General features: G+C 45.6%; 1 protein-coding gene across 1 annotated transcript in view; it reads right to left on the bottom strand.

Annotated features, from left to right (window-relative positions):
- SHANK1 (SH3 and multiple ankyrin repeat domains 1) overlaps positions 1–24,925 on the bottom strand; it is a 994,257-nt gene that overhangs the window by 724,945 nt on the left and 244,387 nt on the right. The window lies entirely within an intron of this gene.

Genomic DNA, 24,925 nt, shown 5'->3' with positions numbered 1-24,925 from the left:
AAGGTGAGAGTGCTGTACAGTGACACTGCACACCCACTGCACTGCAGAGCACTGTCACCTTTTACATTGACTCAGCGTCCAGACATTACTCTCCGCGATATCACCCACTCTATCCGTTACATTAGCCATCTCGGGGCTTCCAGGCCGGCAGCCCAGGTGCTGTGTTGCGGAGTCAGGGCCTCTGGGGATCTGGGCACGGCTGTGGCGGGGAGGCACTTCTGTGACATCACGCGCAGAGGGTGCTCTGGGGCTCAGAGAGTATGCGGTGCAGGGAGGGCTATGAAAGCCTTTCCGCTGCGCCGCTTTCATACACATTTACGCCAATTGACGCAGCAGCTTTTGTTCCACCTGCGCCGCAGCTAGGGAGTGGGGACTGTTGATGCCGGAGGGAGCAGGCAGACTGGCTGCAGGACATAGGATGCTGCAGTAAAGGAATTTTTTGTCCCCTATCTACAGCACAGAGACTTGCTGCAGATGCAGTGGGACTATTTTGGGGTGTGGACCTGGAGCTCCATCAGCCCCATTGTTAATCCTGCTCTGGGAACACACAGCGCCAAAGAGCAGAGCCTGCCATTGGATGTAACCTGTGTGGGAGGGCGTTTCTCACCCATTCAGCTGTGGACTGGGTGTGATAGACCTGCTGCTAACCCAATGAGAGCTCCTAGCCACTCCCAGCATTATACACACAGGCACAGAGTCACAGATCTGGGCTATTATATAGGAGATGCTGAGGGAGGAGCTTAAAAATTAATTAATCCCTTCACAAGTGAGCTTTATACATAACCATATGTTTGTAAATATGTTATGTGATGTTAGGAATAACTCAAACTGTCCTGAATCGCGGGGCTTACAAGAAAGTGGGTGAGGTTTCATCCCATGTGGAATGCATACCCTCCAACTGTACCTTTTTAGCAGGTACAGTACCGTTTTTTTTATGGTCTGTACCGATCTTTGGCTCTCCAAACTTCCATTGAAAGTTTAGGAAATGGGGCCCCTTTACCTGTGGCCACGCCCCCTTTTCAAATCTGTACCAATTTTTATGTGTAATATTTTGGAGGGCATGGGAATGGAAATGGGTCTTGACTGCACACCCTAGTGGTTATAATGAGAGGTGCTATCTGCTGAGATTTTATGGTAATACAGGGGAAGAACTGGGTGCAGATGCACTATGCAATCATTACTGTAAATTACAATATATAATATATAATAAGAGGTTGTTAGCATATAATTGACCAATGATATGGGCTTGCTCACCACGCCGAGGTCACCTCTATCGAGCAAGTCCCTAACACTTTGGGGTTCACATTGGGGCGCAGGGCATGTGCAGTTCGGTGAAGCATATTCTAATGCATGCAGTACAGAAAGAAGGTGCTTCTTGTTCAAATAAAGCCTTTTTTTTTACCAAGCTCTGAAAAGCGGAGCATTTTGTAGCTTGGCTCTTTTAGCTAAAAGCAATCTTTAGATGCCATTAGCTGATGTAGCCTATGTAAGGCTACATCAGCTAACATCAGCTACATGCTATGTATCGTAAGTGCATTAGACAAATCGGTTCCAAACCTGGAAGTAAGATGTTACTTTTTAGCCTACGCCAAGACAGACTTTTTTGGAGGCCAATGTACTTGCAGCCAAATCGCTGCAATTTACGGCCATAAGGAATGCTATCATAAGGGCTTTACTGCAATTTGTAAGAACTAGGTCCATAAATAAATGATTATTAGACCAGAATGGTGGGGAACCTCCAGCCCGCGGGCCAAATACAGCCCGCAAATTTGTTTGTTCCGGGCCACCCGCTTGTTTGTCAGCGAGACACGCCGCCGGATTGTCTCAGCTGTCAGGGCAGGGAGGAGAGCGCAGCTACTATGTCCGGCAGCGGTGGGTAGGATCTCAAACCAGCTGCCGGTTCGTGAGCCAATCAGAGCTCGCGGACCGGCAGCCAATCAGGAGCCGTCGCTGCCGGTCCGCGAGCTCTGACTGGCTCACGAACCGGCGTCTGGTTTGAGGTCCTACACGCCGCCGCTGCCTGACATAGCCACGCTCTCCTCCCTGCCCTGACCCGACAGCTGACACGCCGCCAGACGGAGCTGCAGCAGCGGTGAGCGGTCTGGCACTGTGGAGGCATTTGTGTATCTGGCACTGTGGAGGCATTTGTGTATCTGGCACTGTGGGGGCATTTGTATATCTGGCACTGTGGGGGCATTTGTGTATATCTGGCACTGTGGGGGCATTTGTATATCTGGCACTGTGGGGGCATTTGTGTATCTGGCACTGTGGAGGCATTTGTGTATCTGGCACTGTGGGGGCATTTGTATATCTGGCACTGTGGGGGCATTTGTGTATATCTGGCACTGTGGGGGCATTTGTATATCTGGCACTGTGGGGGCATTTGTGTATCTGGCACTGTGGGGGCATTTGTGTATCTGGCACTGTGGGGCATTTGTATATCTGGCACTGTGGGGGCTTTCGTGTATCTGGCACTGTGGGGGCATTCGTGTATCTGGCACTGTGGGGGCATTTGTGTATCTGGCACTGTGGGGCATTTGTGTATCTGGCACTGCACTGGCATATGTGTATCTGGCACTGCACTATTGGGGGCATATGTGTATCACGTCCCATTTTAGTTGGCCACACCCATTTTAAGGGGCATAACTACAGGGGGCAGGGTAATTTTTAAGTTAATAATTTTTGTATGGCCCCCGAAGGATTTTATAAATATCCAAATGGCCCTTGGTAGAAAAAAAAAAGTTTCTCACCCCTGGACTAAAAGGAAGAGAGCTATACCCACCAAAGGTGAGTCAGCCTTTTCCGTCATACTAACCTATCTGCCAGAGTTTTGGCTATATAAAGTATATGGAAAATACAAAGAATATATTATAAATATATTTTTTGTATTATTCTAATAATTTTTATAGGTAAAGCTCTGGAGTAAAAAGTTTATGATAGATGAGGCACTGCCACCCCTACCTACCTTGTCTACATATCTCGGATCACAACTCACCACATTTCAGCAGTATGTACTGCTGCACCTATGTATAGTGCCCACATGAACCTTTGGGCTCATATATTGCGGGTAAATCTGGCTCTGGTACTAGCCAGTGCCTCCTGAGCCATTTACCTCACTGCACGTCCCTGATACCCACCAAGCAAACAGTACAAATCAAACTTTAAAGGGGTATGGTGCAGCAATCCGCAGAGCATCACATCATCATGCCATGCCATGCCAAGATCTCACCCATATCACTAGAAAGTGTGTGGTGTTGAAGCTGGATAGCGCTACTAGACATACTCCTTTAGGGAGGCTTCAAGCCCTAACCATGATGGCCGCCTATCTTTCTTCTGTGCATGCAAGGCACCTTCTTGTTACTGTGCTAGAGTACCGCAGTGGGAGACAGTCCCTCTGATCAGCGTTAGCCACGATGCCTTCAGAGACGCTAATACCACTTGCATCTTGCACCGCTACCTTGAAACAGACACTTGCTGATGACCATGCCAAGTGTCAGTATAACTGTGAGTACGGCTGCACAAATCATGTTGCCAGGTCCCGTGCAATTCTGCATCCTTTTACCAGAAAATGGGTCGAAATTGCAATGCGATGTTACTGGGACACACCAGGGAACTGCATCGCAGCACTTCATATACAGATGCAGACTCGTTTGCATACAGATATACAAGCTGCCGATACACCAACACCAGGGGGCGACAAAGGGTAAGCCGTAGGATCCCTCTCTATATAATTTGCTAATTAATAGCCAATACAGATAAGTACGGGGCTGCTGGGGAGGTTAGAGTTAGGCTGCAGGGGTGGAGGAGGTTATAGAGTTACGCTGCAGGAGGTTAGGGTTATGCTGCAGGAGGGGTGGGTTAGGATTAGTGATAGGGTGAAAATACTTACTGGGGTCTGTTGGGATTCTGGCCATCGTGACTCCGCTGTCGGTCTCCTCAGTATCGGGATCCCGACTGCCGGGTTATTTAGTACCCAACCCCTATAGGCTAATGCCGTCTACAAATGGTGTTATATTATTGTGGCAAAGCTACTGAATTTGACAGCTTCGCAGCACCTATGGGGTCTACGGCTGCTGTCACAAATGGAGGCCCATCCATAGTGCATCTGGGAAATACTAAATATACACAGGTACCCCCCGAAAACAACATATGTTCAGGGACTATTTAATGAGAAATAGGCCCCAAAGTGATGGATGTTATAAATGTCTATATGTCTACTTATTGCAGGTCAATACAACTGGTAATGTCCCAAAGTTCCAAGGCTAGACCCCCAACTGACCAAGCCATACTCTGTTTCCTGCGGCACAGCCCCTTTTCCCACTGCAAACATGGACTTTCACGCATAGAACGGTCATGGTGAGAACTATGCATTTAGAAATGCGCTTCTGAGTTCTCGGATGTCTCCGTATATTACAGACAAGCGAGGTACGATACGTGGGCAGATATAACAAAGACAGAAATGTATGAAAGTATTTCAAGACCAACATTAAACATTGTTTGAAATACTAGGTATAGAGATATAGGAAGTCAACAAGGGTTCTTACCAATGTGAGAAAGCATCAAACAGTTTTACAACGTCCATGTTTTTGTGATGTATGTGAAAACATTAGAGAATTAGCTTTGCTGAATGTGACATACACTTTCCCATCTCACTTCTGAAAACTGAAGAGTAACCTTTCTTCTCTAACGGATGATTCTGCTTTAAATTCACTAATTAAGCCTTGCCGTGTCCTCTGGGTCCCTGCAGTGTATGGATATTGGGTTAGCAAGAACATGTTTTGTTTCTCCAGGAAAAGGTGCAGGATTACGCACTCACCTGATGCAGATTATTAAACAGCCTGCAGTGTGCAGTCCATTGGGGAATTGGATTCACAGTGCAATCCACTGCTTTATAAGTAAACAAAGAGATGCAGCCTTTGTTTCTTCAGTAACAAGCTATTCAAACACACAAGACCAACGTATGTGGCTGCAGGAAAAGGATGCATAGTAGAAACTCTATGAATGATTCAACTTTATTCCACTATAATCTGTGAGTTATTTTGATTTAAAGAAGATTTCCATGAAGAAGCAAAAACGTTGTCTTGGGAAGTGTTCACGGATATAGGGGGTCATTCCGAGTTGATCGCTAGCTGCCGTTGTTCGCAGCGCAGCGTTCAGTCTAAAAATCGGCATTTCTGCGCATGCGTATGCACCACAATGCGCACGCCCGATGTACGGGTACAAAGACCTTTGCGGTTTTGCACAGGTTCTAGCGAAGCTTTAAGTCGCACGGCACAACGCAAGAAGATTGACAGGAAGGGGGCGTTTCTGGGTGGCAACTGACCGTTTTCAGGGAGTGTTTGGAAAAACGCAGACGTGTCGGGAAAAACGCAGGCGTGGCTGGGCGAACGCTGGGCGGGTGTGTGACATCAAAAGCCAACCCTCCAACGTTAGAATCAACGCACACGAGAGTAAGTCCAGGGCTGGTCTTATTTTGCACAAAATGTTTTTGCAGGCACTCTACTGCACAGGCGTTCGCACTTCTGCAAAGCAAAAATACACTCCCCGGTGGGCGGCGACTATGAGTTTGCACGGCTGCTAAAAACTGCTAGCGAGCGATCAACTCGGAATGACCCCCATAGGTGTCTATGGTGCCTATTTATCAAACAGACGTTTTAAGGGGATACCTGCAAATACTCTGTTCGACTCGGATGAGTGCAGATTTCTTAAAAACCGAACCGCACATTTTTAGTTTCTATGGCTACTGGGAAGAGTTCATATTTACCAAGCTCCGGAGTTTGATGGCACTCGCCTGTTGTAACCTATGGGCTACATTTCATAAAAAATTACAGAAATAGTCGCTGCACATGTGTGTTCAGTAGACAGCACATGCGCAGGAGTCTCTCCCGATAGAGGTGTGTAAACCTGCCAAACACATCGCAGGGACCTTCTCCTTTCAGGCAGTACACTGGGCAGCACTAAATGTCTTATTGCTGCCAATAGCGTGTTAAGGAATGACAATTATTGGGTCTAAAACCTGATAAATATGCCCTATTAATTAAATAGCAGCAGAAAAAATATTTTATGTCCCTGCTTATCGCTGCAATATAAAATCTTCTCTCGCTGCTATTTATTAGTGAAGTTCACCAGGGCATACTCCATCTTGGGACCTTCCTACTCCGGGTCTAATTCAGCACTTATCACTGAAGTGTGGAAATCGCTATTCGGCGCATGCGTGAGGACTTAAACTGCGATCTAAGAGCTAGTGGGGGATGGCGACTTAGCATTTTGGAGGTGGCGATGTGGCGTTGGGGTGGCGTTGTTCGGACCGTTTGCGGGGTGGGCCGTGACGGCTGCGGGATATCACATGCAGCCGCTGCGACCCAAAACATGGTGGCCAGTGACTGCCGCAGGGAGCTAACCTATAAGATGCGAGCGCATAACTGTTTGGGGATGCGCTCGCATTTCAGCAGGGGGGGGGGGGACCCAGCATGCGGGGCAGTCTTTCTCGGCGGCCCCACGCATGCTAAAGTAAGGAGTTGTAAACTACAATTCATGCTGAATTAGGCCCTCTGTCTTGAGACCTTCTGCTCGTTGTAGTAACTTTTCAGAGAATTTATTTTATCAGAATGTATTCCCCATTAAATTACCAGGCCATGGTACGCTAGTGTTAAACCACAGGTCCCAGCATGCCTTGAGCTGTATGCATAATCTTCCAAAATGTCAACACACAAAAGCAATGAAAACATATACCCTACTCACCAAGTGCCCAAACCACATACTGATCGGCCCTGACCTTACTCTGATCAACTCGAATACGTCGACCCTCCCATATAACCATGGCCATGGTGGACTGAGTACTGGGATAACTATTTGGTGGCATGGCTAAAGGCTGCAATGTACATACAGGGATTTGTAGTTCTGCAATACCTGGAGAGTGACTGGACACCCTCAAATGAGCCTTGACTCAGCATTGGCTATAAAAGATAACGGTGCACCTACTTCATACAGTAATTGTGCAGTACTGGAGATTTCTCTAGATGCTCAATAGATAAACACTCATGATTAATAAGTCAGAGGGGTGGTCTTCAGGTTGCCGACTGTCGGGATCCCGGCACACAGTATACCAGCGCCGGAATCCCGACAGCCGGCATACCGGCAGTTTTTCTCCCTCATGGGGGTCCACGACCCCCCTGGAGGGAGAATAAATAGCGTGGTGCGCGTAGCGCACCACCGTGCCCACAAGGTGCTCATTTGCGCTCACCACGCTGTCGGTATGCCGGCGGTCAGGCTTCCGGCACCGGTATGCTGGTCGCCGGGAGCCCGGCCACCAGCATACCACACCACTCCCAGTCAGAGTTGCCTACCCTCCCTCATTCTGCAGGAGACTCCCTGAAATAGTAGCGATCTCCCTCACTCCCTGAATAGACCAGCAATCTCCCTGATTTTTCTTTACATTCTTGGGGTAAAAAAATAAATCAGAGATATATACATTAAAATGAGTTCATCTGTGCCATTTCCCTGTATTGTTATAAGACACAATCATCCCTATGGCTACATACATTTTAAATAAGGTTTCTCTTGGCCACTTACAGTATATGGAAGCTCTTCTAAAACACAATACACGAACAATTCCTGAAAAATATCAGAGTCTTTTCTTCAACAAGTAGATCTTACAAACGTTGGGGTTCATTTACATTTGGATGTAAGTCATTTTTATGACACGCCTCTCAGATGTAGCAGCACACGTCCGCGCTGATAGGTGTTACTTTCACATTCTCCCTGATATGCTTTTTCAAAAGTATGCAAGTATGTAATAAGTACATTTGCACAGTCATGACTCCGAAAGTAAGGGCACTTGGCTTGCACACATAAAAATATATAGGGGGGTAATTCCAAGTTGATCGCAGCAGGATTTTTTTTAGCAGTTGGGCAAAACCATGTGCACTGCAGGGGAGGCAGACATAACATGTGCAGAGAGAGTTAGATTTGGGTGTGTTATTTTGTTTCTGTGCAGGGTAAACACTGGCTGCTTTATTTTTACACTGCAAATTAGATTGCAGATTGAACACACCACACCCAAATCTAACTCTCTCTGCAAATGTTATATCTGCCTCCCCTGCAGTGCACATGGTTTTGCCCAACTGCTAACAAAAATCCTGCTGTGATCAACTTGGAATTACCCCTAGAGTGCAATGCTGGCTGTATCTGTACTATGGATAATTAACCCAATTTTTAAACACTGAGAAGGATGAACAGGAAACTTTAGAGTTGATGCAAAACATCTGCTCATGTCTAATAAGCGGGGCAGGCAGATGACAGAGAAGAGAACATGAATAAGTTACCAGCTGTTAGACTATTTCTCACCGCAGTGCAATGTGCTGCCTCTACTGGTGTGAATGACTGACCGCTTCCCTGTCTAGGCAGCAGTGTGGGGGAAAATAAGAGTCCTTTAAATTAGTGTCTCCCTCTTAAACGATTAAAAAAAAAACTCCTTACAATTTATGCATTCTCCTCATCTTCCAGCCATATTGGGCTCTTGCGCTGAGCTGCTGAGTTTCAAAAGAACTGTAATCTTGAATTATGCAAAAAGGGGACATTGAGAATGCACAGTATATAATATAAGCTTTTTTTAACTGCTGGGGAATAAGTATATAACAAATTGAAAGCAGAGTAATATGAGCCTGGGGTAAAGTAATGTCTGATTAGTTCTTCAAAGAGATATTCCACTTCTTGAGAGTTTAATTTAATGTCCAGTATAGCTGTACTGTATGCATTGAGGTGTCTGTCGTGCTTGTCTATGTTTCAGCAATGTCTCCCTATCATCTTGAAGATGTGTTCATTTTTAGTACTCTGAGACATGGCACAGCTGAATGATTTGCATTATATACCACTGCATCCTCAGTTAATCGTTGTGGGGAATTCAATTCTTGGGGATATTTTCCAACAGCAATCTGTGTTCATCACCGACAACTGGATTCCCCCCTTTGTGTCATATGCCAAATAAAAGAAAATATTCAACTCTGCCTGATAGTTGAAAGTCATGGCTGAAAACAGCAGCAGAAAGCAAAAATGAAAATGACTTAGTCCTATGGGTCTGCAAACAAAATTCTGCGAGTTCAGTGGTAGCGTAAATGTAGCATACTCACTATTGGCGTTTCTATCATGGGCCCCCTGAGTCCAGGGGGCCCCACACCGCACACATTGCACCCATATTATAGTACTCACCTCTCCAGAGTCCAGCGTCGGATGCTGCAGCCGCCTCCGTCGCGCAAAAAATCCACTCCAAAATGGCCGCAGCGCATGCGCACTTTGAATTTTGTCTCCGGAACAAGGCAGGCGCCATGTTTCCGGAGACCTGTACATGCGCAGTAGGCTCCGGCACACTGTCGAAGCCTACAGCACCGTGGAGAGGAGGGGGGCCACCCAGAGTCTGCACACGGGCCCCGTCCTCACTTAAGACGCCCCTGATACTCACTCATTTACTCACGGGCACAACTGTGTCACGCCTAATTGATTTGACCCCTATTTGTGGTTTCAACTTGTCACCAACTAACCAAAGAATTATCTGTTTGAAAGATCTTGTTTCTGTGCCCTGTGCATGTAACCCCTTAAAACAGTATACGTTGAATTTGCCGGATGTCGGGATCCGGGCGTTCAGGATACTGACACCGGAATCCCGATAGCTGGCAATGCCGGGATCCGGAATCCCGGCGCAGCAGAGCTATGCCCACTCATGGGTGTCCACAACATCCATAGACAGTCACCCCACTGACACTCCACCGAGCCCGCAAGGGGACTCTTTGCGCACACCCCGCCACCAGCATATTGGCGTCAGGGATGCCGGTGTTAGTTTATTGAAAGACAGGATCCACCGTAAATCATACCGAACCCCTTAAAAACTGCTGCCCACTATTTAGAGCCCTATAACCCATGCAGCAAATACACAAATAGCACCAGTTGTGAGATGACAATAATGTGAGCAGCACAGTACTCACCAAAGGACACTGACTGGTTTAATGCACAAGCTACAATAAAGACTCTCAGGATTAGCTGTTGTGAAAATCATGCATTTAGAACAGGGGTGGGGAACCTTTTTTCTACGAAGGCCCATTCGGATATTTATAAAATCCTTCGGGGGCCATACAAAAATGATCAACTTAAAAATTAGCCTGCCTCCAGTCACTTGTTATGCCCCCTAGTAGTGCCGCTCACACACACACACACACACACACAGAAAAAAAACACAATACTTACCAGCCCTGCTCCTGCTTCCGGAACGCTGCCCTCCCTCTCCTCTAAACTAAGGGAGATGTCATGACGTCTCTCCCATAGCGCTGCACAGCCACATATGTACACTGCCTGAGCCAGAAGCTGGAGCTCAGGAGTGAGCTCCTGCCTCCGGCTGCTGCTGTGGAGCTGGGCGCCCGCTGGTGGTAAAATCTCAGCGGGCGCTGGGCATCTACTCTCATTTAGGTGAGCCGGGCCGGATGAAGTGGCTTTGAGGGCCTTATACGGCCCTCGGGCCTGAGGTTCCCCACCCCTGATTTAGAAGAACACAGGTTAAAAATGATACTTCCTGGATTGTATTGCATTTCAGATGTGTATCAGTTATACAGAGCAAGCAACAAATCTTGTTTACCAGTCACATATGTACCAAGCCTTGGAGAGAGATACAGTGGAGCCGTTGCTCAAAGCAACCAATCAGATTCTAAAGGGCCCCATACAGTAGAAGCTTTTTTTGGTTGTGGTCAACTTGGCGAGAATGGACCTATAACGTGATAAAGCTAAATATTTATCTTATTTAAAACCCTTTAAGAGGCCTAAGAACACTGTACGCTATTGACGTATGGAGTACCGTAAGGGTACGCACGTTGCGTAGCAATCGCTTAGCCGAGGTCGAGACGCTCAAGCGTCACGTTCGCTCACGGCCAAGAGATCACAGGCAGGCACGCTATTGGCTGCTGACTAACGTGATGGTTCGCTATAGCGTAGCGGACGCTCGGGACCACGAGGAGATCACCAGCGGCGCAGACGCTCACAATGTTAAACCTTTATATCTAAACCATAAACAATGTAATATGCAGTAAAACCTTAGTGTAGAGATAGGGTGTAGATGCAACACAGTGTAACCTTATTAACTTAAAAGCTGTTTGAGCGTCACCGACGCTCTGTGAATACTTAACACTATAATAAATACACAACTACCGGGCTTAGGGTCTAACGCCTTATATGAATGTTATACTTGCAAAAAGAATAATACAGTACAAGTCATACACTACAATATAACATAGACTAACTAACCAGGTAACTACACAGGAAATACAATACAATACTATTACGTTTAAGAGAATACGAGAGAAAGAGGAGAAGAGAGAGAGAGAGAGAGAGGGATATGGCCCACAATAACAACAAAGACAATATGGTTGCGGAGAAAAACTTACGCACAAAGGGGAACGATCGCATGCGCCTCTGGACATCCAGCTCCCGATTATCAGCAATGAGAACCGTTGAAGAGTGAGCTGGATGTGATCGGCTTGTCTATTTATGCCCCACACACAATACAATTCAATGGTCCCTACAATCTCATTGTTCATTGGACACAGGAATTCGTCTTCGCACTAAAACAAAAGGTCATAGGTTGATTCATACAGGTGGGCTGTGTCTACTTCCAACTGCTCAGGTGGGTGGGAAACTAGGTTTCCCGCCGCATGGATAAGTAAGTGCAAATAATAGTAAATGGACATAAACTTCTTATGTCCATAACTATTCGCACGAGCGATTAATCCGCTTCAAACCAACACCGGAATATTGCTAATTAAATATTCTTCCGATGGATACTAAACACCACAGTATTACTCCTGTCTGACCCTTCGTATCAAACAAAGAGGGATTTCTCTGTCCATGAACATGCTATATTAACTAAACTTTCAGAATCTATCAAAGGGACCATGATCTACAAAATACATTATATAGTGAAAATATGTAACGATTGAGTCGCACGCTACGAACACATAAACTCTACCGTAAATGCACATACCGTGCGCCTGCGGGTGCCCGCTACAGCGAGTATGCGCACGCACGGGAGAGCGCACGCATGCGCAGCGCGGACCTGTATGAGGTGCAAATATGGCAGTGTGCATCGTGATATTTTTCTGACTTTGACAGTCCACCCTTTGGCAGTCAACAATAACTGCCACTTCCTAAAACATTTCAAAACGAGAAAAATATATGTCAGGGGTTAATACATTTACATGGTTGGGTAGGGGAGGAGAGGAGAAGGTAGGAAAAGGGTATGACCTAGTGAGATAGCAGAAGCATGTGTGTATGAATCCGTGTTTGGGGGGTCATGTATCATCGTGCTGTACGTGTTTTAAATCAAGCTTCGAGGTATTGCGAAGTATACATTTGAATTCCTTCTTATCCCGTGGTACGGGTCTGTGGATGGGCTGTCAAACTTTACCGAGCTCTTTTCGGCTGTGGTTGTAACAAAATGGGGAGCACATTTTAGTTGATGATACATGAATGGGGGAATATGTGATTGCTGATACCTGTGCCTGTATTCTCTATCGACTATGTGTGTAATTACCTGAAGGTTGTAGAGATGAAGAAAATACATAATTACGGTAAATGCAGTGGTATTCTATGTCAGGTTAATGAACATTTGTCGGTTGAAGTCTTGTTCGGTGTCTGTTGAATGCAGTCTTCTTTGTGCTTTTGCCCAAAAGGCGTGTGGGCAAAAAGCTTTGTCAATGTCCATAGACTTACAAAAGTGTTGGGCTAGCGTAATTTTAAAATTTCTAGGGAAACTGGGGGTCTATGGCATAGTTCATCAAATCTCTGTGTATAAGGTTGTCAAAACTTCTTCTTTAATCCATCCGTTGTCTGTATACAGGATCATCAAATTCCTCGTCAAAAGTGGGTCTATTTACCTTCGGGAAAACGGAAAAAACAGGTGAAAGAAACGGACCGTAGAAATCGCATTTTCATCACATCATTGTTTCTACAGTTGGGTCATAAATCAAATCCATTGGAATTACAATTTCCTCACTCCTTAAACTCATTACCCTAGTACTACGTTTGCACTTCATTAAAGCCTGACCGCATCTAAATATCAAGCCAATCGTTATGACAACACCTAAGATACATAGAAGAAACTTCCCAACATCCATTATGACTCCTTGAGCCCATTCTCCTAAACCAGAGAACCAATTTCGCGGGTTCAACCATGACACCCAACTAGTCAGCTCATTACCTACAGCAGCAAGAGTGAGATTGTGTCTCCTGCGAAATTCCCACTTCAATTGGAGAATATCGTCCATCTTTTGGTCTATGACCTCGACCGGGTCCTCGGTACTATTCGTTATATATGTGCAGCATTTCACGCCGTACTGCGTTGCCAGTGTAACACAATATCCACCTGTCACTGCCGTGAGATAATTGAGAACCATTCTATGCTGAACCAGTTCTGTTTTATAAGCTTGAAGTTCTCTTCCAGTATACCTAAACGTGTCATCATACATTTCTGTGATATTGTCTAACAAATTTGCGAGCGCAGATATGTATCTATAGTTCAGCACTCCTCTAGCGGTGCGAGTGATATCTAACGCGATTAGAAACTGAATCCCGGTGGATTCATGGATCATGTCAGAGGCCGGATGCTCTGTTCTTTATATCAGGTGCCGTTTAACTACGTGCTCGTAATGAGTATGAGTATAAGGAGCTTGGGCAACACGGTGTACATCTTTCATTTTGGCATGTGATACAGTCATTACTTCAGGCAGTACTTTTCCAATATAACACAATCCTTCAGAGTTTGGGGCAAGCCACTTATACGCCTTCCTCCCGCATATGAAATATGCATCATCGGGGAGAACATATGGGACGGAGTAGGACATAACCATATTACACATCTTCCATGTGAAATCTCCTAACCCTAATTCCCCCATCTGTCTAGTACACGTATCAGCTTGTACGATATGTGCACAGTATCCTGGTGATACCTCTCCAACTCTCGTAATCCTACTTCCTAGGGTATACCTATATCGGAAAGATTTTCCTCTACTGGCTATGTGGCGTATAAGCTCTGTATCTGTAGGCATTCTATCTGCTCTATATGAAAAGGTCATGGTTTGGTTACTCCATGACACTTCCCAATTTCCCGGCTTTCGGGGATTGGAAATGTTAAAACATATTAGGGACCTATCCACATGATATTGGTGGAGCTTCAAGCTAGGAGGACTGGAGATATTAAACCTCCTGTCCACCGGCCTCCCACCACTTAGCTCAAGTACCTCCCCTATCGTTAAAGGAAATGGTACTAAGCCTGATTTACTATGACCTTGAGGTACTTGAGAGCATACCCAACAATCTGTCTGATTTAACACACTACCCACTAAGCAGTGATAGTCACTCAAGGGATGCCGGTCCATGTGGATATTAAACTGGATTGGCATTTCTTGATGCACCCATCCTCAACCACATTGTCACAGAGCCTACAGATACAGTTTTCTTCAGCTAACAATCCTTCACAATTCCTTCTATGGTCTATGTTATCGGACCGTTTTCTGATACTCGCCTTTGCTTGTTGATTATGTTGTTCTCGGGAAACTACGCCTCCATCTCTGTCATCAGAACCCATTCCAGAACCTCTCTCGACCTCCATGGTACTCTCGCCGGAACAGACTGTTCTGGTCAACATCATGGTCAACAGGAAAATCCGGATCACAGTCTCTTGAGGCAAGTCCATCTTAGGAGGAAACGAAGAAGAATGAGAAGGGGGAAAAAAATAATTTGAGGGAGAGGGGATGGGAAGTGGAGAAAAACAATAAAAGGGAAACAGGGGATCGACAACTGCTTTTGATCTTGTGATTCTCAATGCTCAGGTGCCGCCTCAGTCCTCCTGGAACAGACACTCCAGTGATACAACTTCCTCTACCGTCTGTTCCTTATCACGGGACCTCTTTGGATCAGCAACCTTCTTACAATGGGACGAATGAACCCAAGTCTCTCTCTCGGCAACTTTCAATGCTGTAGTGCTAGTCAATAAGACTTGGTATGGTCCTTCCCATCTGTCAATAAGGCAACCTGAGCGTAGAAAATTCCGTATCATTACATAATCCCCAGGTTCAATGTCATGACAATTATTATCTGGTAAATCAGGAATCACTAACTTCAAATTATCATTCTGATTCCTTAACTGTTTACTCATGTTAATCAAGTATTTTACAGTCACTTCATTGTTACACTTCAAATCATCCTGAGGGTTAATCATAACATGCGGTTGTCGACCAAACAAGATTTCAAAGGGAGACAGATTAAGAGGGGACCTGGGAGTGGTTCTGATGCTGTACAGTACAATGGGTAAAGCTTCTGGCCATGTCAATCCTGTCTCTGCCATAACTTTGCTCAGTTTATTTTTAATAGTGCTGTTCACTCTTTCCACCATCGCACTCGCCTGTGGACGGTATGGAGTGTGCAGCTTGCTATCAATTCCCATCAACTTACACATTCCTTGAAAGACATCACCTGTAAAATGGGTACCCCTATCACTTTCAATTATTCTAGGGATACCATATCTACATACAAATTCCTGCACAATTTTCTTAGCAGTAAACATAGCGGTATTTGTGGCCGCAGGAAATGCTTCGACCCAATTTGAGAACACATCTATACAAACAAGTACATATTTCAAATTTCGACAAGGGGGTAATTAAATAAAGTCAATCTGTATTACCTGAAAAGGACCGCCTGTAGGTGGGATATGAGATGGTTCTGTTGGTATTGCCTTTCCGATATTCTTTCTCAAGCATGTAAGGCATGACATTGCTCTCTTACTTGCATGAGATGAAAATCCTGGGGCGCACCAATATGCTCTTACCAACTTGCACATTCCTTCCTTGCCCAGATGAGTCAGCCCGTGAGCTGCCTCAGCTAAACATGGAAGATATGCTCTGGGGGCCACTGGTTTACCTTGTCCATCCGTCCAGAGTCCTGAGGACTCCTGGCCATATCCCTTTGCCTTCCAGGCTGCCTTTTCCTGTGTGGAACACAAATTTTGCATCTCACACAGCTTCTGTGTGTTGATGGTATTAAATACCATCAATTGTGTGGTGTCTGTCTGTCTGGGGGTACCAGCTGCTAACTTAGCTGCTTCGTCTGCTCGGCTGTTACCAAGTGATACTGGGTCCTGGCTATATGTGTGTGCTTTACACTTGATAACAGCCACTCTGTCGGGTTCCTGTATCGCTGTTAGAAGCCTTTTGATGTGAGCTGCATGCGCTACTGGTGTACCAGCTGCCGTCATGAAATTTCTGAGGCGCCATAGGGCTCCGAAATCATGGACTACCCCGAATGCGTATCTAGAGTCGGTGTAGATATTGGCTGATTTGCCCTTAGCCAATTCACATGCTCTGGTTAGGGCGACCAGTTCAGCAACCTGGGCTGAGTGAGGTGGGCCTAGCGGTTCCGCTTCTATGGTGCCTTGGTCATCTACGACTGCGTATCCAGTACACAAGTCTCCCGAGTCTGACTGTCTGTGACAACTACCGTCCGTGTAGAAAGTTAGATCTACATCTTCCAGTGGGTTGTCACTGATGTCAGGCCTTGCGGTAAAATTTTGGGTCAAATATTCCATACAATCATGTGTGTCCTCCTTTGTATTAAATTCTCCTTCCCCACCACTCTCATCCTCCACCCTTTGTGCCTGTCCAGGCACACCTGGGAGATATGTTGCAGGATTTAATGCACTGCATCTCCTTATGGTGATGTTTACGGGGGCCATTAGTGCCAATTCCCATCTTGTAAACCGCGCTGATGAGACGTGCCTGGTTTGGGCAGAATTTAGCAAGGCTGACACTGCATGTGGTGTATGAATTGTGAGGTTGTGACCTAGCACTACATCTTCGCTTTTCGTTACTAGCAATGCTATCGCAGCAACGCTTCGCAAGCATGTGGGGAGGGATCGCGCTACCGTATCTAGCTGAGCGCTATAGTATGCTACTGGCCTGCTGGCATCACCGTGCTTTTGGGTTAAGACGCCTGCCGCGCAACCAGCACTTTCTGTTCCGTACAGCTCAAAGGGTTTCCCATAGTCTGGCATACCTAATGCTGGTGCCTGCGTTAGGCACTGTTTAAGTCTCTCAAATGCCATCTGGGACTCGTCTGTATGCGAAATCCGATCAGGTTTGTTTGAGGAGACCATCTCCTGCAAAGGTAACGCTAGAATGGAAAACCCTGGGATCCAGTTACGGCAATACCCACACATTCCTAAAAATGTTCTGATCTGTTGCTGGGTTTGTGGCAGAGTCATGTCTCTAATTGCTTGAATTCTATCAGCGGTCAGGTGTCTCAGTCCTTGTGTTAGACAGTGTCCCAAGTATTTTACTTTAGTTTGGCATAATTGTAACTTGTCTTTGGAAACCTTGTGTCCTGTGTCTGAAAGATGAAACAGGAGCTGTTTCGTATCCTTCAGGGATGCTTCCACTGAATCAGAACACAGTAGTAGATCATCCACGTACTGTATTAATACTGATCCACTCTCTGGTTGGAAAGACTGTAAACAATCATGCAAAGCCTGGGAAAATATACTTGGACTGTCTATGAAACCTTGTGGTAATCGAGTCCATGTGTATTGGACTCCTCTGTATGTAAATGCAAACAAATATTGGCTGTCAGGGTGCAGAGGTACCGAAAAGAAAGCGGAGCAGAGGTCAATAACAGTGAAAAATTTCGCAGTGGGAGGGATTTGCATAAGGATGACAGCTGGATTTGGCACTACGGGAAACTGACTCTCAACTATTTTGTTAATCCCCCTTAGATCCTGCACTAGCCGGTAACCCCTCCCCCCACTCTTTTTCACAGGGAAGATGGGACTATTGGCAGTGCTGGACGTTCTTACCAGAATGCCCTGTTGTAGCAAGCGCTCTATTACGGGATAAACTCCTAACTCCACCTCTGGCTTCAGAGGGTACTGTGGGATTTTTGGAGCTATCCTACCATCTTTTACTTGTACAACTACCGGAGCTACGTTTGCCATTAATCCAGTGTCCTGTCCATCTTTAGTCCAAAGTGACTCTGGTATCTGGGATGTCATTTCTTCTACTTGGGATGGAGTCCTATTTGTCATAATGGTATGTGACATTAATTTTGATGGGGAGTCTAACATGTCTCGCACTTCCTGAGCGTGATTCTCAGGTATGTCCAAGAATACACCTTCAGGAGTACAATAAATGACGCACCCCATTTTACATAATAAGTCTCTTCCCAGGAGATTAGTCGGTGCCGATGCAGCCAGCAAAAAGGAATGCTTGGTATGTAAAGGCCCTATTGTAATCTCGGCTGGTTTGCTAACAGGGTAGTGCTGGACTACTCCCGTTACCCCTATGGCTGGAATTGTCTTACCAGTGGTTCTCATGCCCACTGTCGAATTTATCACTGATTTGGCCGCCCCCGTATCTACAAGAAAGTTTAATGATTTACCAGCTACATTTATTGCAATCTCGGGTTCACTTCCAAGATTTGCAATCAATTTTACTGGCTGCAGATTACAGGTATGGCCACACCCCTATTGGGTATGGTGACCTCCCTGAATCCCGCTGGCAGCAACTACTTGTGAAGGGGTTAAATGGGAACTGCCAGGAGTTTGCCAGTCTCCTTTTGGGGGATATCTTTTTGTTTCCCCTGTATGTGGCTCATAACTCCGTCTCTGTGGACCCTGATCCCAATTTCGTGTGTCATGTCGTTGTCTAGGGGGTTGGTATGATCTTTGTAAATTTTTCGCTCTACAGTCTCGTGCTATGTGTCCCTGTTTATGACAAATATAACATGTTACCACATTTGACTTACCCACAGGGTTTGGTGATCTATACAAAGGCTGCTTTGTGGTCAGGGCCTGTATACTTACGGCCATTAACTTATCACCTTGTGACTCCCTGTGTCTGGTGATATTCCGGTCGTGATCAATAGCAGCCTCTCTCAAAGTAGCCACCGACAGACCTCGCCAACATGGTTGCGTGGTCTGTACCCTTGTCTTTAATGCTTCTTTTAAACCATCCATTAGCACAGATACTGCTACTTCTTGATGATTTGCATTGGTCCTAATGTCCTCTATGCCAGTGTATTTTGCCATTTCTAATAATGCCCGGTGAAAATAATCAGCAGCTGTTTCTGACTCTTTTTGTTTAATGGAAAAAATTCTATTCCATTTGGCTACAGCTGGGAAATACTCCTTTAACTGTAAATTTATCCTTTTTACATTATCTTTGTTGTACACATCTGTAAGAGGTACATCCTGATCCAGTCCACAGTCAGCTAAAAATTGAGCTGCGTCGACATTGGAGGGTAAACATGCCCTCAGCAATATCTGCCAGTCTTTGTTATTGGGCTCTAAAGTGTTCCCTAGGTCTCTGATGTATTTCTGGCTAGCAACTAAGTCTTTTCTAGGATCAGGGAATTCAGACACTATGGTTCTTAATTCCATTCGGGAAAACGGGCTGTACATGGCAATGTTCCTGATAGGAGTGACTCCTGTAGTGTCCGTTTTCCCATTTGGAACAGCTATTACCCTCACGGGAGCAAGTTTAACAACATCATTCTGTGTAGATTCTACAGTCTGTGGTGAAATGGTTTCAGCATAGTGTATGGTGCCGTACTTACCCGTTGATACGACCTCACCTGTCCCTCCGCTAGGGGGCTTTGTTACTAATCTTATGGGTTGGGCCGTGCCTACTGTTGTTTCTGATATGGTGGCTGCTAGAGAGAGAGCCGATATTGTTGCCGATTCGTCCTCTTGATCACACTCCTGGGGAAAGTTCAAAACAGGGTACAACTTGCACGGGTTAATACTTGCATTGGTTAACTTATTAACATTATCCGTAACATTTCTACAGTTGCTAAGTGCCTGTTTGTTACCCCCTGATGCGTCATTCTCCGCAACCAATTTCTCTCCTGATATGTATGGTGGCGGCGGGGCCGTGGCTACCAGTTTCCTGATAGGATTAGATCCCGCCGCCTGAGCCAATCCTCTCTGTATTTCACCCTCCTGTTGCCATAACTGCAAATAATCATAATGTTGGATTCGTCTCTTTGTTGATTTAATGAGACATATCCTCCTCCTTAAATTCATTAACACTTCTGGGCTGAAGCTACCTACTCTTGGGAATTTCTCCCCGTCATGCATTGTCATTCTTTCCCATTCATCACATAAAACTTCTGTGTGTGAGCCGTATTTTTCACACATTACGTACCTTGCCGACCCGATTGGTCGGTTCACTAAATCAACCCGAACCGAGGTTGATCGCCCCCTTCCTGAACAACTGGCCCCCATAATTTGCAGGTGTTGCTTGCTCTACCTCTGACCTTTATATCAGGGTCTTCAGCGAACCCTTACAAAAAACCAAAATGTTCACGATAGGCTGACGGTGGTGGTTTACCGAGTACCCCACTTTCTCGCCCACGCCGACCAATACGCCCACACACTGATATAGTGCTGGCGTACTCGACCCAGGGCCCCTATGAACCTTTGTTTACTGGAACATGTGGGTGTGATCCGCAGAGCATTAACCCTTTCCAGTAACTGTGGGGTTGTTGGATAATTCCTGAGTGACCAGCGAACTTCCCTTTTAAAAATAAAAAATTACACAAATCACGTCAGAATGTACAAATAGCGTTTATGACCGGGTTCGTACACAAATGGTACTGGTCAGACTAACTAATGCACACAATTACGTGCGGTACAATCGTTCAGTACATAAGCAACTAATCTTATGTACGGAGCGACCAGTGGAATCGACATTCAGCAGCTGCGAATTCCTTCAGCCTGAGCTTTATGGCCTATATGGGTTCCGCTCCAACCCTTCTTGGTGTTGGGCTACTTGACTCTATAGCGGACTTCCTTGTCTGCTGTACCTGGACCTCCTGGTCTGTTATGCGACCTCCTGGTCTGACCTCCTGGTCTGTTACAGTATGACCTCCTGGTCTGCTACACTCTAATGCTCTTTATATGTTTAACAAGGGATGCCTCCCTAGCCACCATGTATGTCACTTACACGTATGTACTTCACGAGAACTCGATGATTTCTGTGGTTCAATCCCCAAAATTGTAAAACTTATATAATTGCAAACACTCACTCACCACATGTACACTTTTGTTTCTATTTCTATTTCTGCGCAGAAATTTTTTCTTTAGACCAGATGTGTTGTAAATTTTGAGAAGGATCTGTTAATTTAAATTTCGGATATTAAAATAGATTTGCGCTATTTATCGCGTTTTGCGCTATTTATCGCCTGTTGCGCTATTTATCGCCTGTTGCGCTATTTATCGCCTGTTGACAATCAACACTATCGTGTGACTTGAGTTACGTGGGCGTACCCAGACGCTCCGTTGCGTAATTTATGCTGCGTGCGTCGGCCTTTGCGTACGCGAGTCTCAGCCCTTTGTTAGAGACACGTGTACACAAAACCAATGTCCACCGTAACACAATGTACACGTTTATCAATGTAGATGATCCTCGATCCTCTACTGAACCCCACACCAATCTCTCCTTGTACCTTTAGGTAGAGCTGCGTGTGTGCTTTACACTTTATCCCTTAATGCATTACTTTTACACTTTAACTATGAAATAGCGACAAATCTCTCTTAGCACGTTTATCAATTATAAAATGGCAAACAGGAGAGTGATATATGAAAATACACGAATGAAAAAGAAATGCAGATATGTGCGTGCGTACGCAAGATAGAAATAAACAGTTTTAAAAGACACTAGCATGTTGTTCTTACCTCCGGTTCCGGATTCCTTCAGCACCCTTTACTAAGCGAAGCAGACGCTTATCCCGTCAGCACTGCGAAGAATATGATCTCCCGCCCTTTGCTGATGGATAATGTCTGCTGAAATTACCTAGCAGAGATATGTGAAGGACGGACGAGCCGCCAATTGATAAAGCTAAATATTTATCTTATTTAAAACCCTTTAAGAGGCCTAAGAACACTGTACGCTATTGACGTAAGGGTACGCACGTTGCGTAGCAATCGCTTAGCCGAGGTCGAGACGCTCAAGCGTCACGTTCGCTCACGGCCAAGAGATCACAGGCAGGCATGCTATTGGCTGCTGACTAACGTGATGGTTCGCTATAGCGTAGCGGACGCTCGGGACCACGAGGAGATCACCAGCGGCGCAGACGCTCACAATGTTAAACCTTTATATCTAAACCATAAACAATGTAATATGCAGTAAAACCTTAGTGTAGAGATAGGGTGTAGATGCAACACAGTGTAACCTTATTAACTTAAAAGCTGTTTGAGCGTCACCGACGCTCTGTGAATACTTAACACTATAATAAATACACAACTACCGGGCTTAGGGTCTAACGCCTTATATGAATGTTATACTTGCAAAAAGAATAATACAGTACAAGTCATACACTACAATATAACATAGACTAACTAACCAGGTAACTACACAGGAAATACAATACAATACTATTACGTTTAAGAGAATACGAGAGAAAGAGGAGAAGAGAGAGAGAGAGAGAGAGATATGGCCCACAATAACAACAAAGACAATATGGTTGCGGAGAAAAACTTACGCACAAAGGGGAACGATCGCATGCGCCTCTGGACATCCAGCTCCCGATTATCAGCAATGAGAACCGTTGAAGAGTGAGCTGGATGTGATCGGCTTGTCTATTTATGCCCCACACACAATACAATTCAATGGTCCCTACAATCTCATTGTTCATTGGACACAGGAATTCGTCTTCGCACTAAAACAAAAGGTCATAGGTTGATTCATACAGGTGGGCTGTGTCTACTTCCAACTGCTCAGGTGGGTGGGAAACTAGGTTTCCCGCCGCATGGATAAGTAAGTGCAAATAATAGTAAATGGACATAAACTTCTTATGTCCATAACTATTCGCACGAGCGATTAATCCGCTTCAAACCAACACCGGAATATTGCTAATTAAATATTCTTCCGATGGATACTAAACACCACAGTATTACTCCTGTCTGACCCTTCGTATCAAACAAAGAGGGATTTCTCTGTCCATGAACATGCTATATTAACTAAACTTTCAGAATCTATCAAAGGGACCATGATCTACAAAATACATTATATAGTGAAAATATGTAACGATTGAGTCGCACGCTACGAACACATAAACTCTACCGTAAATGCACATACCGTGCGCCTGCGGGTGCCCGCTACAGCGAGTATGCGCACGCACGGGAGAGCGCACGCATGCGCAGCGCGGACCTGTATGAGGTGCAAATATGGCAGTGTGCATCGTGATATTTTTCTGACTTTGACAAACGCCTGCCTGATGGAAGTGTTTCAAACAGGAAGTGACCAGGGTGCAGCTTGTCTGCTATGATTTTCCCTGCACGCTTCTTGACTCTGGACAGGTAGAGGTCCTGAACAGAGGGGAGAACGGTAGCACAGTCTTTGCTATGACAGAAGTTTATTGGCTGCTTTGGGCAACTGTTCCACTTTCTCTCTCTCCAGGGCTTGATACATCTCACTTATGGGTGTACATACTAATCCTTGGAGAGTGATAAAGTGGAGAAAGATAAAGTACCAGCCAATCAGCTTCTAACTGTCATGTTACAGGCTGTGTTTGAAAAATGACAGGAGCTGATTGGATGTTAGTTTATCTCTCTCCACTTTATCACTCTCAAAAGCTTATTTATCCCCGCTTGAACCACCCACATAAAGGGGGTAATACCTGCCTCAGTCACTGTATGTTAGAGCAACAGAGAACATGTAAATTCCCTAATACACTTATAGGGCTAATTTGTGTTTGTACATAAATGCAATTACAATTGCGATTCTCTAGGCCAGCGATTTTCAACCGCTGTGCCGCGGCACACTAGTGTGCCGTGAGCGATATCTAGGTGTGCCGCCGCCAGTCAGAGATGCCCCCCGCCGCTGCCCACCAGACAGATTCGTTGCCGCCTGCCAACCAGAGAGTCGCCGCCTGCCACAATCAAAAGCCGGCTCGGGCAGCGCTGTGCAGTGTGCAATTCCGCGTGCGTGACCTATGAGTCATGCACGCGGAAGTGCACACTGCACAGCGCTGCCCGAGCTGGCTATTGATTAGTGATGTGCACCGGAAATTTTTCGGGTTTTGTGTTTTGGTTTTGGGTTCGGTTCCGCGGCCGTGTTTTGGATTCGGACGCGTTTTGGCAAAACCTCCCTGAACATTTTTTGTCGGATTCGGGTGTGTTTTGGATTCGGGTGTTTTTTTACAAAAAACCCTCAAAAACAGCTTAAATCATAGAATTTGGGGGTCATTTTGATCCCATAGTATTATTAACCTCAATAACCATAATTTACACTCATTTACAGTCTATTCTGAACACCTCACAATATTATTTTTAGTCCTAAAATTTGCACCGAGGTCGCTGGATGGCTAAGCTAAGCGACACAAGTGGCCAACACAAACACCTGGCCCATCTAGGAGTGGCACTGCAGTGTCAGGCAGGATGGCACTTCAAAAAAATAGTCCCCAAACAGCACATGATGCAAAGAAAAAAAGAGGCGCAATGAGGTAGCTGTGTGACTAGACTAAGCTAAGCGACACAAGTGGCCGACACAAACACCTGGCCCATCTAGGAGTGGCACTGCAGTTTTCTAGCGAGAGGATGAGTGCTTCCATCCTCATGTGAATCTGAACCACTAGCCATGAACATAGGCCAGGGCCTCAGCCGTTCCTTGTCACTCCGTGTCGTAAATGGCATATTGGCAAGTTTACGCTTCTCATCAGACGCTTTCAATTTAGATTTTTGGGTCATTTTACTGAACTTTTGTTTTTTGGATTTTACGTGCTCTCTACTATGACATTGGGCATCGGCCTTGGCAGACGACGTTGATGGCATTTCATCGTCTCGGCCATGACTAGTGGCAGCAGCTTCAGCACGAGGTGGAAGTGGATCTTGATCTTTCCCTAT

The sequence above is a fragment of the Pseudophryne corroboree genome, chromosome 10 (genome assembly GCF_028390025.1).
Source record: "Pseudophryne corroboree isolate aPseCor3 chromosome 10, aPseCor3.hap2, whole genome shotgun sequence".
NCBI lineage: Eukaryota > Metazoa > Chordata > Amphibia > Anura > Myobatrachidae > Pseudophryne > Pseudophryne corroboree.
This window is presented reverse-complemented; position numbering and strand designations above follow the sequence as displayed.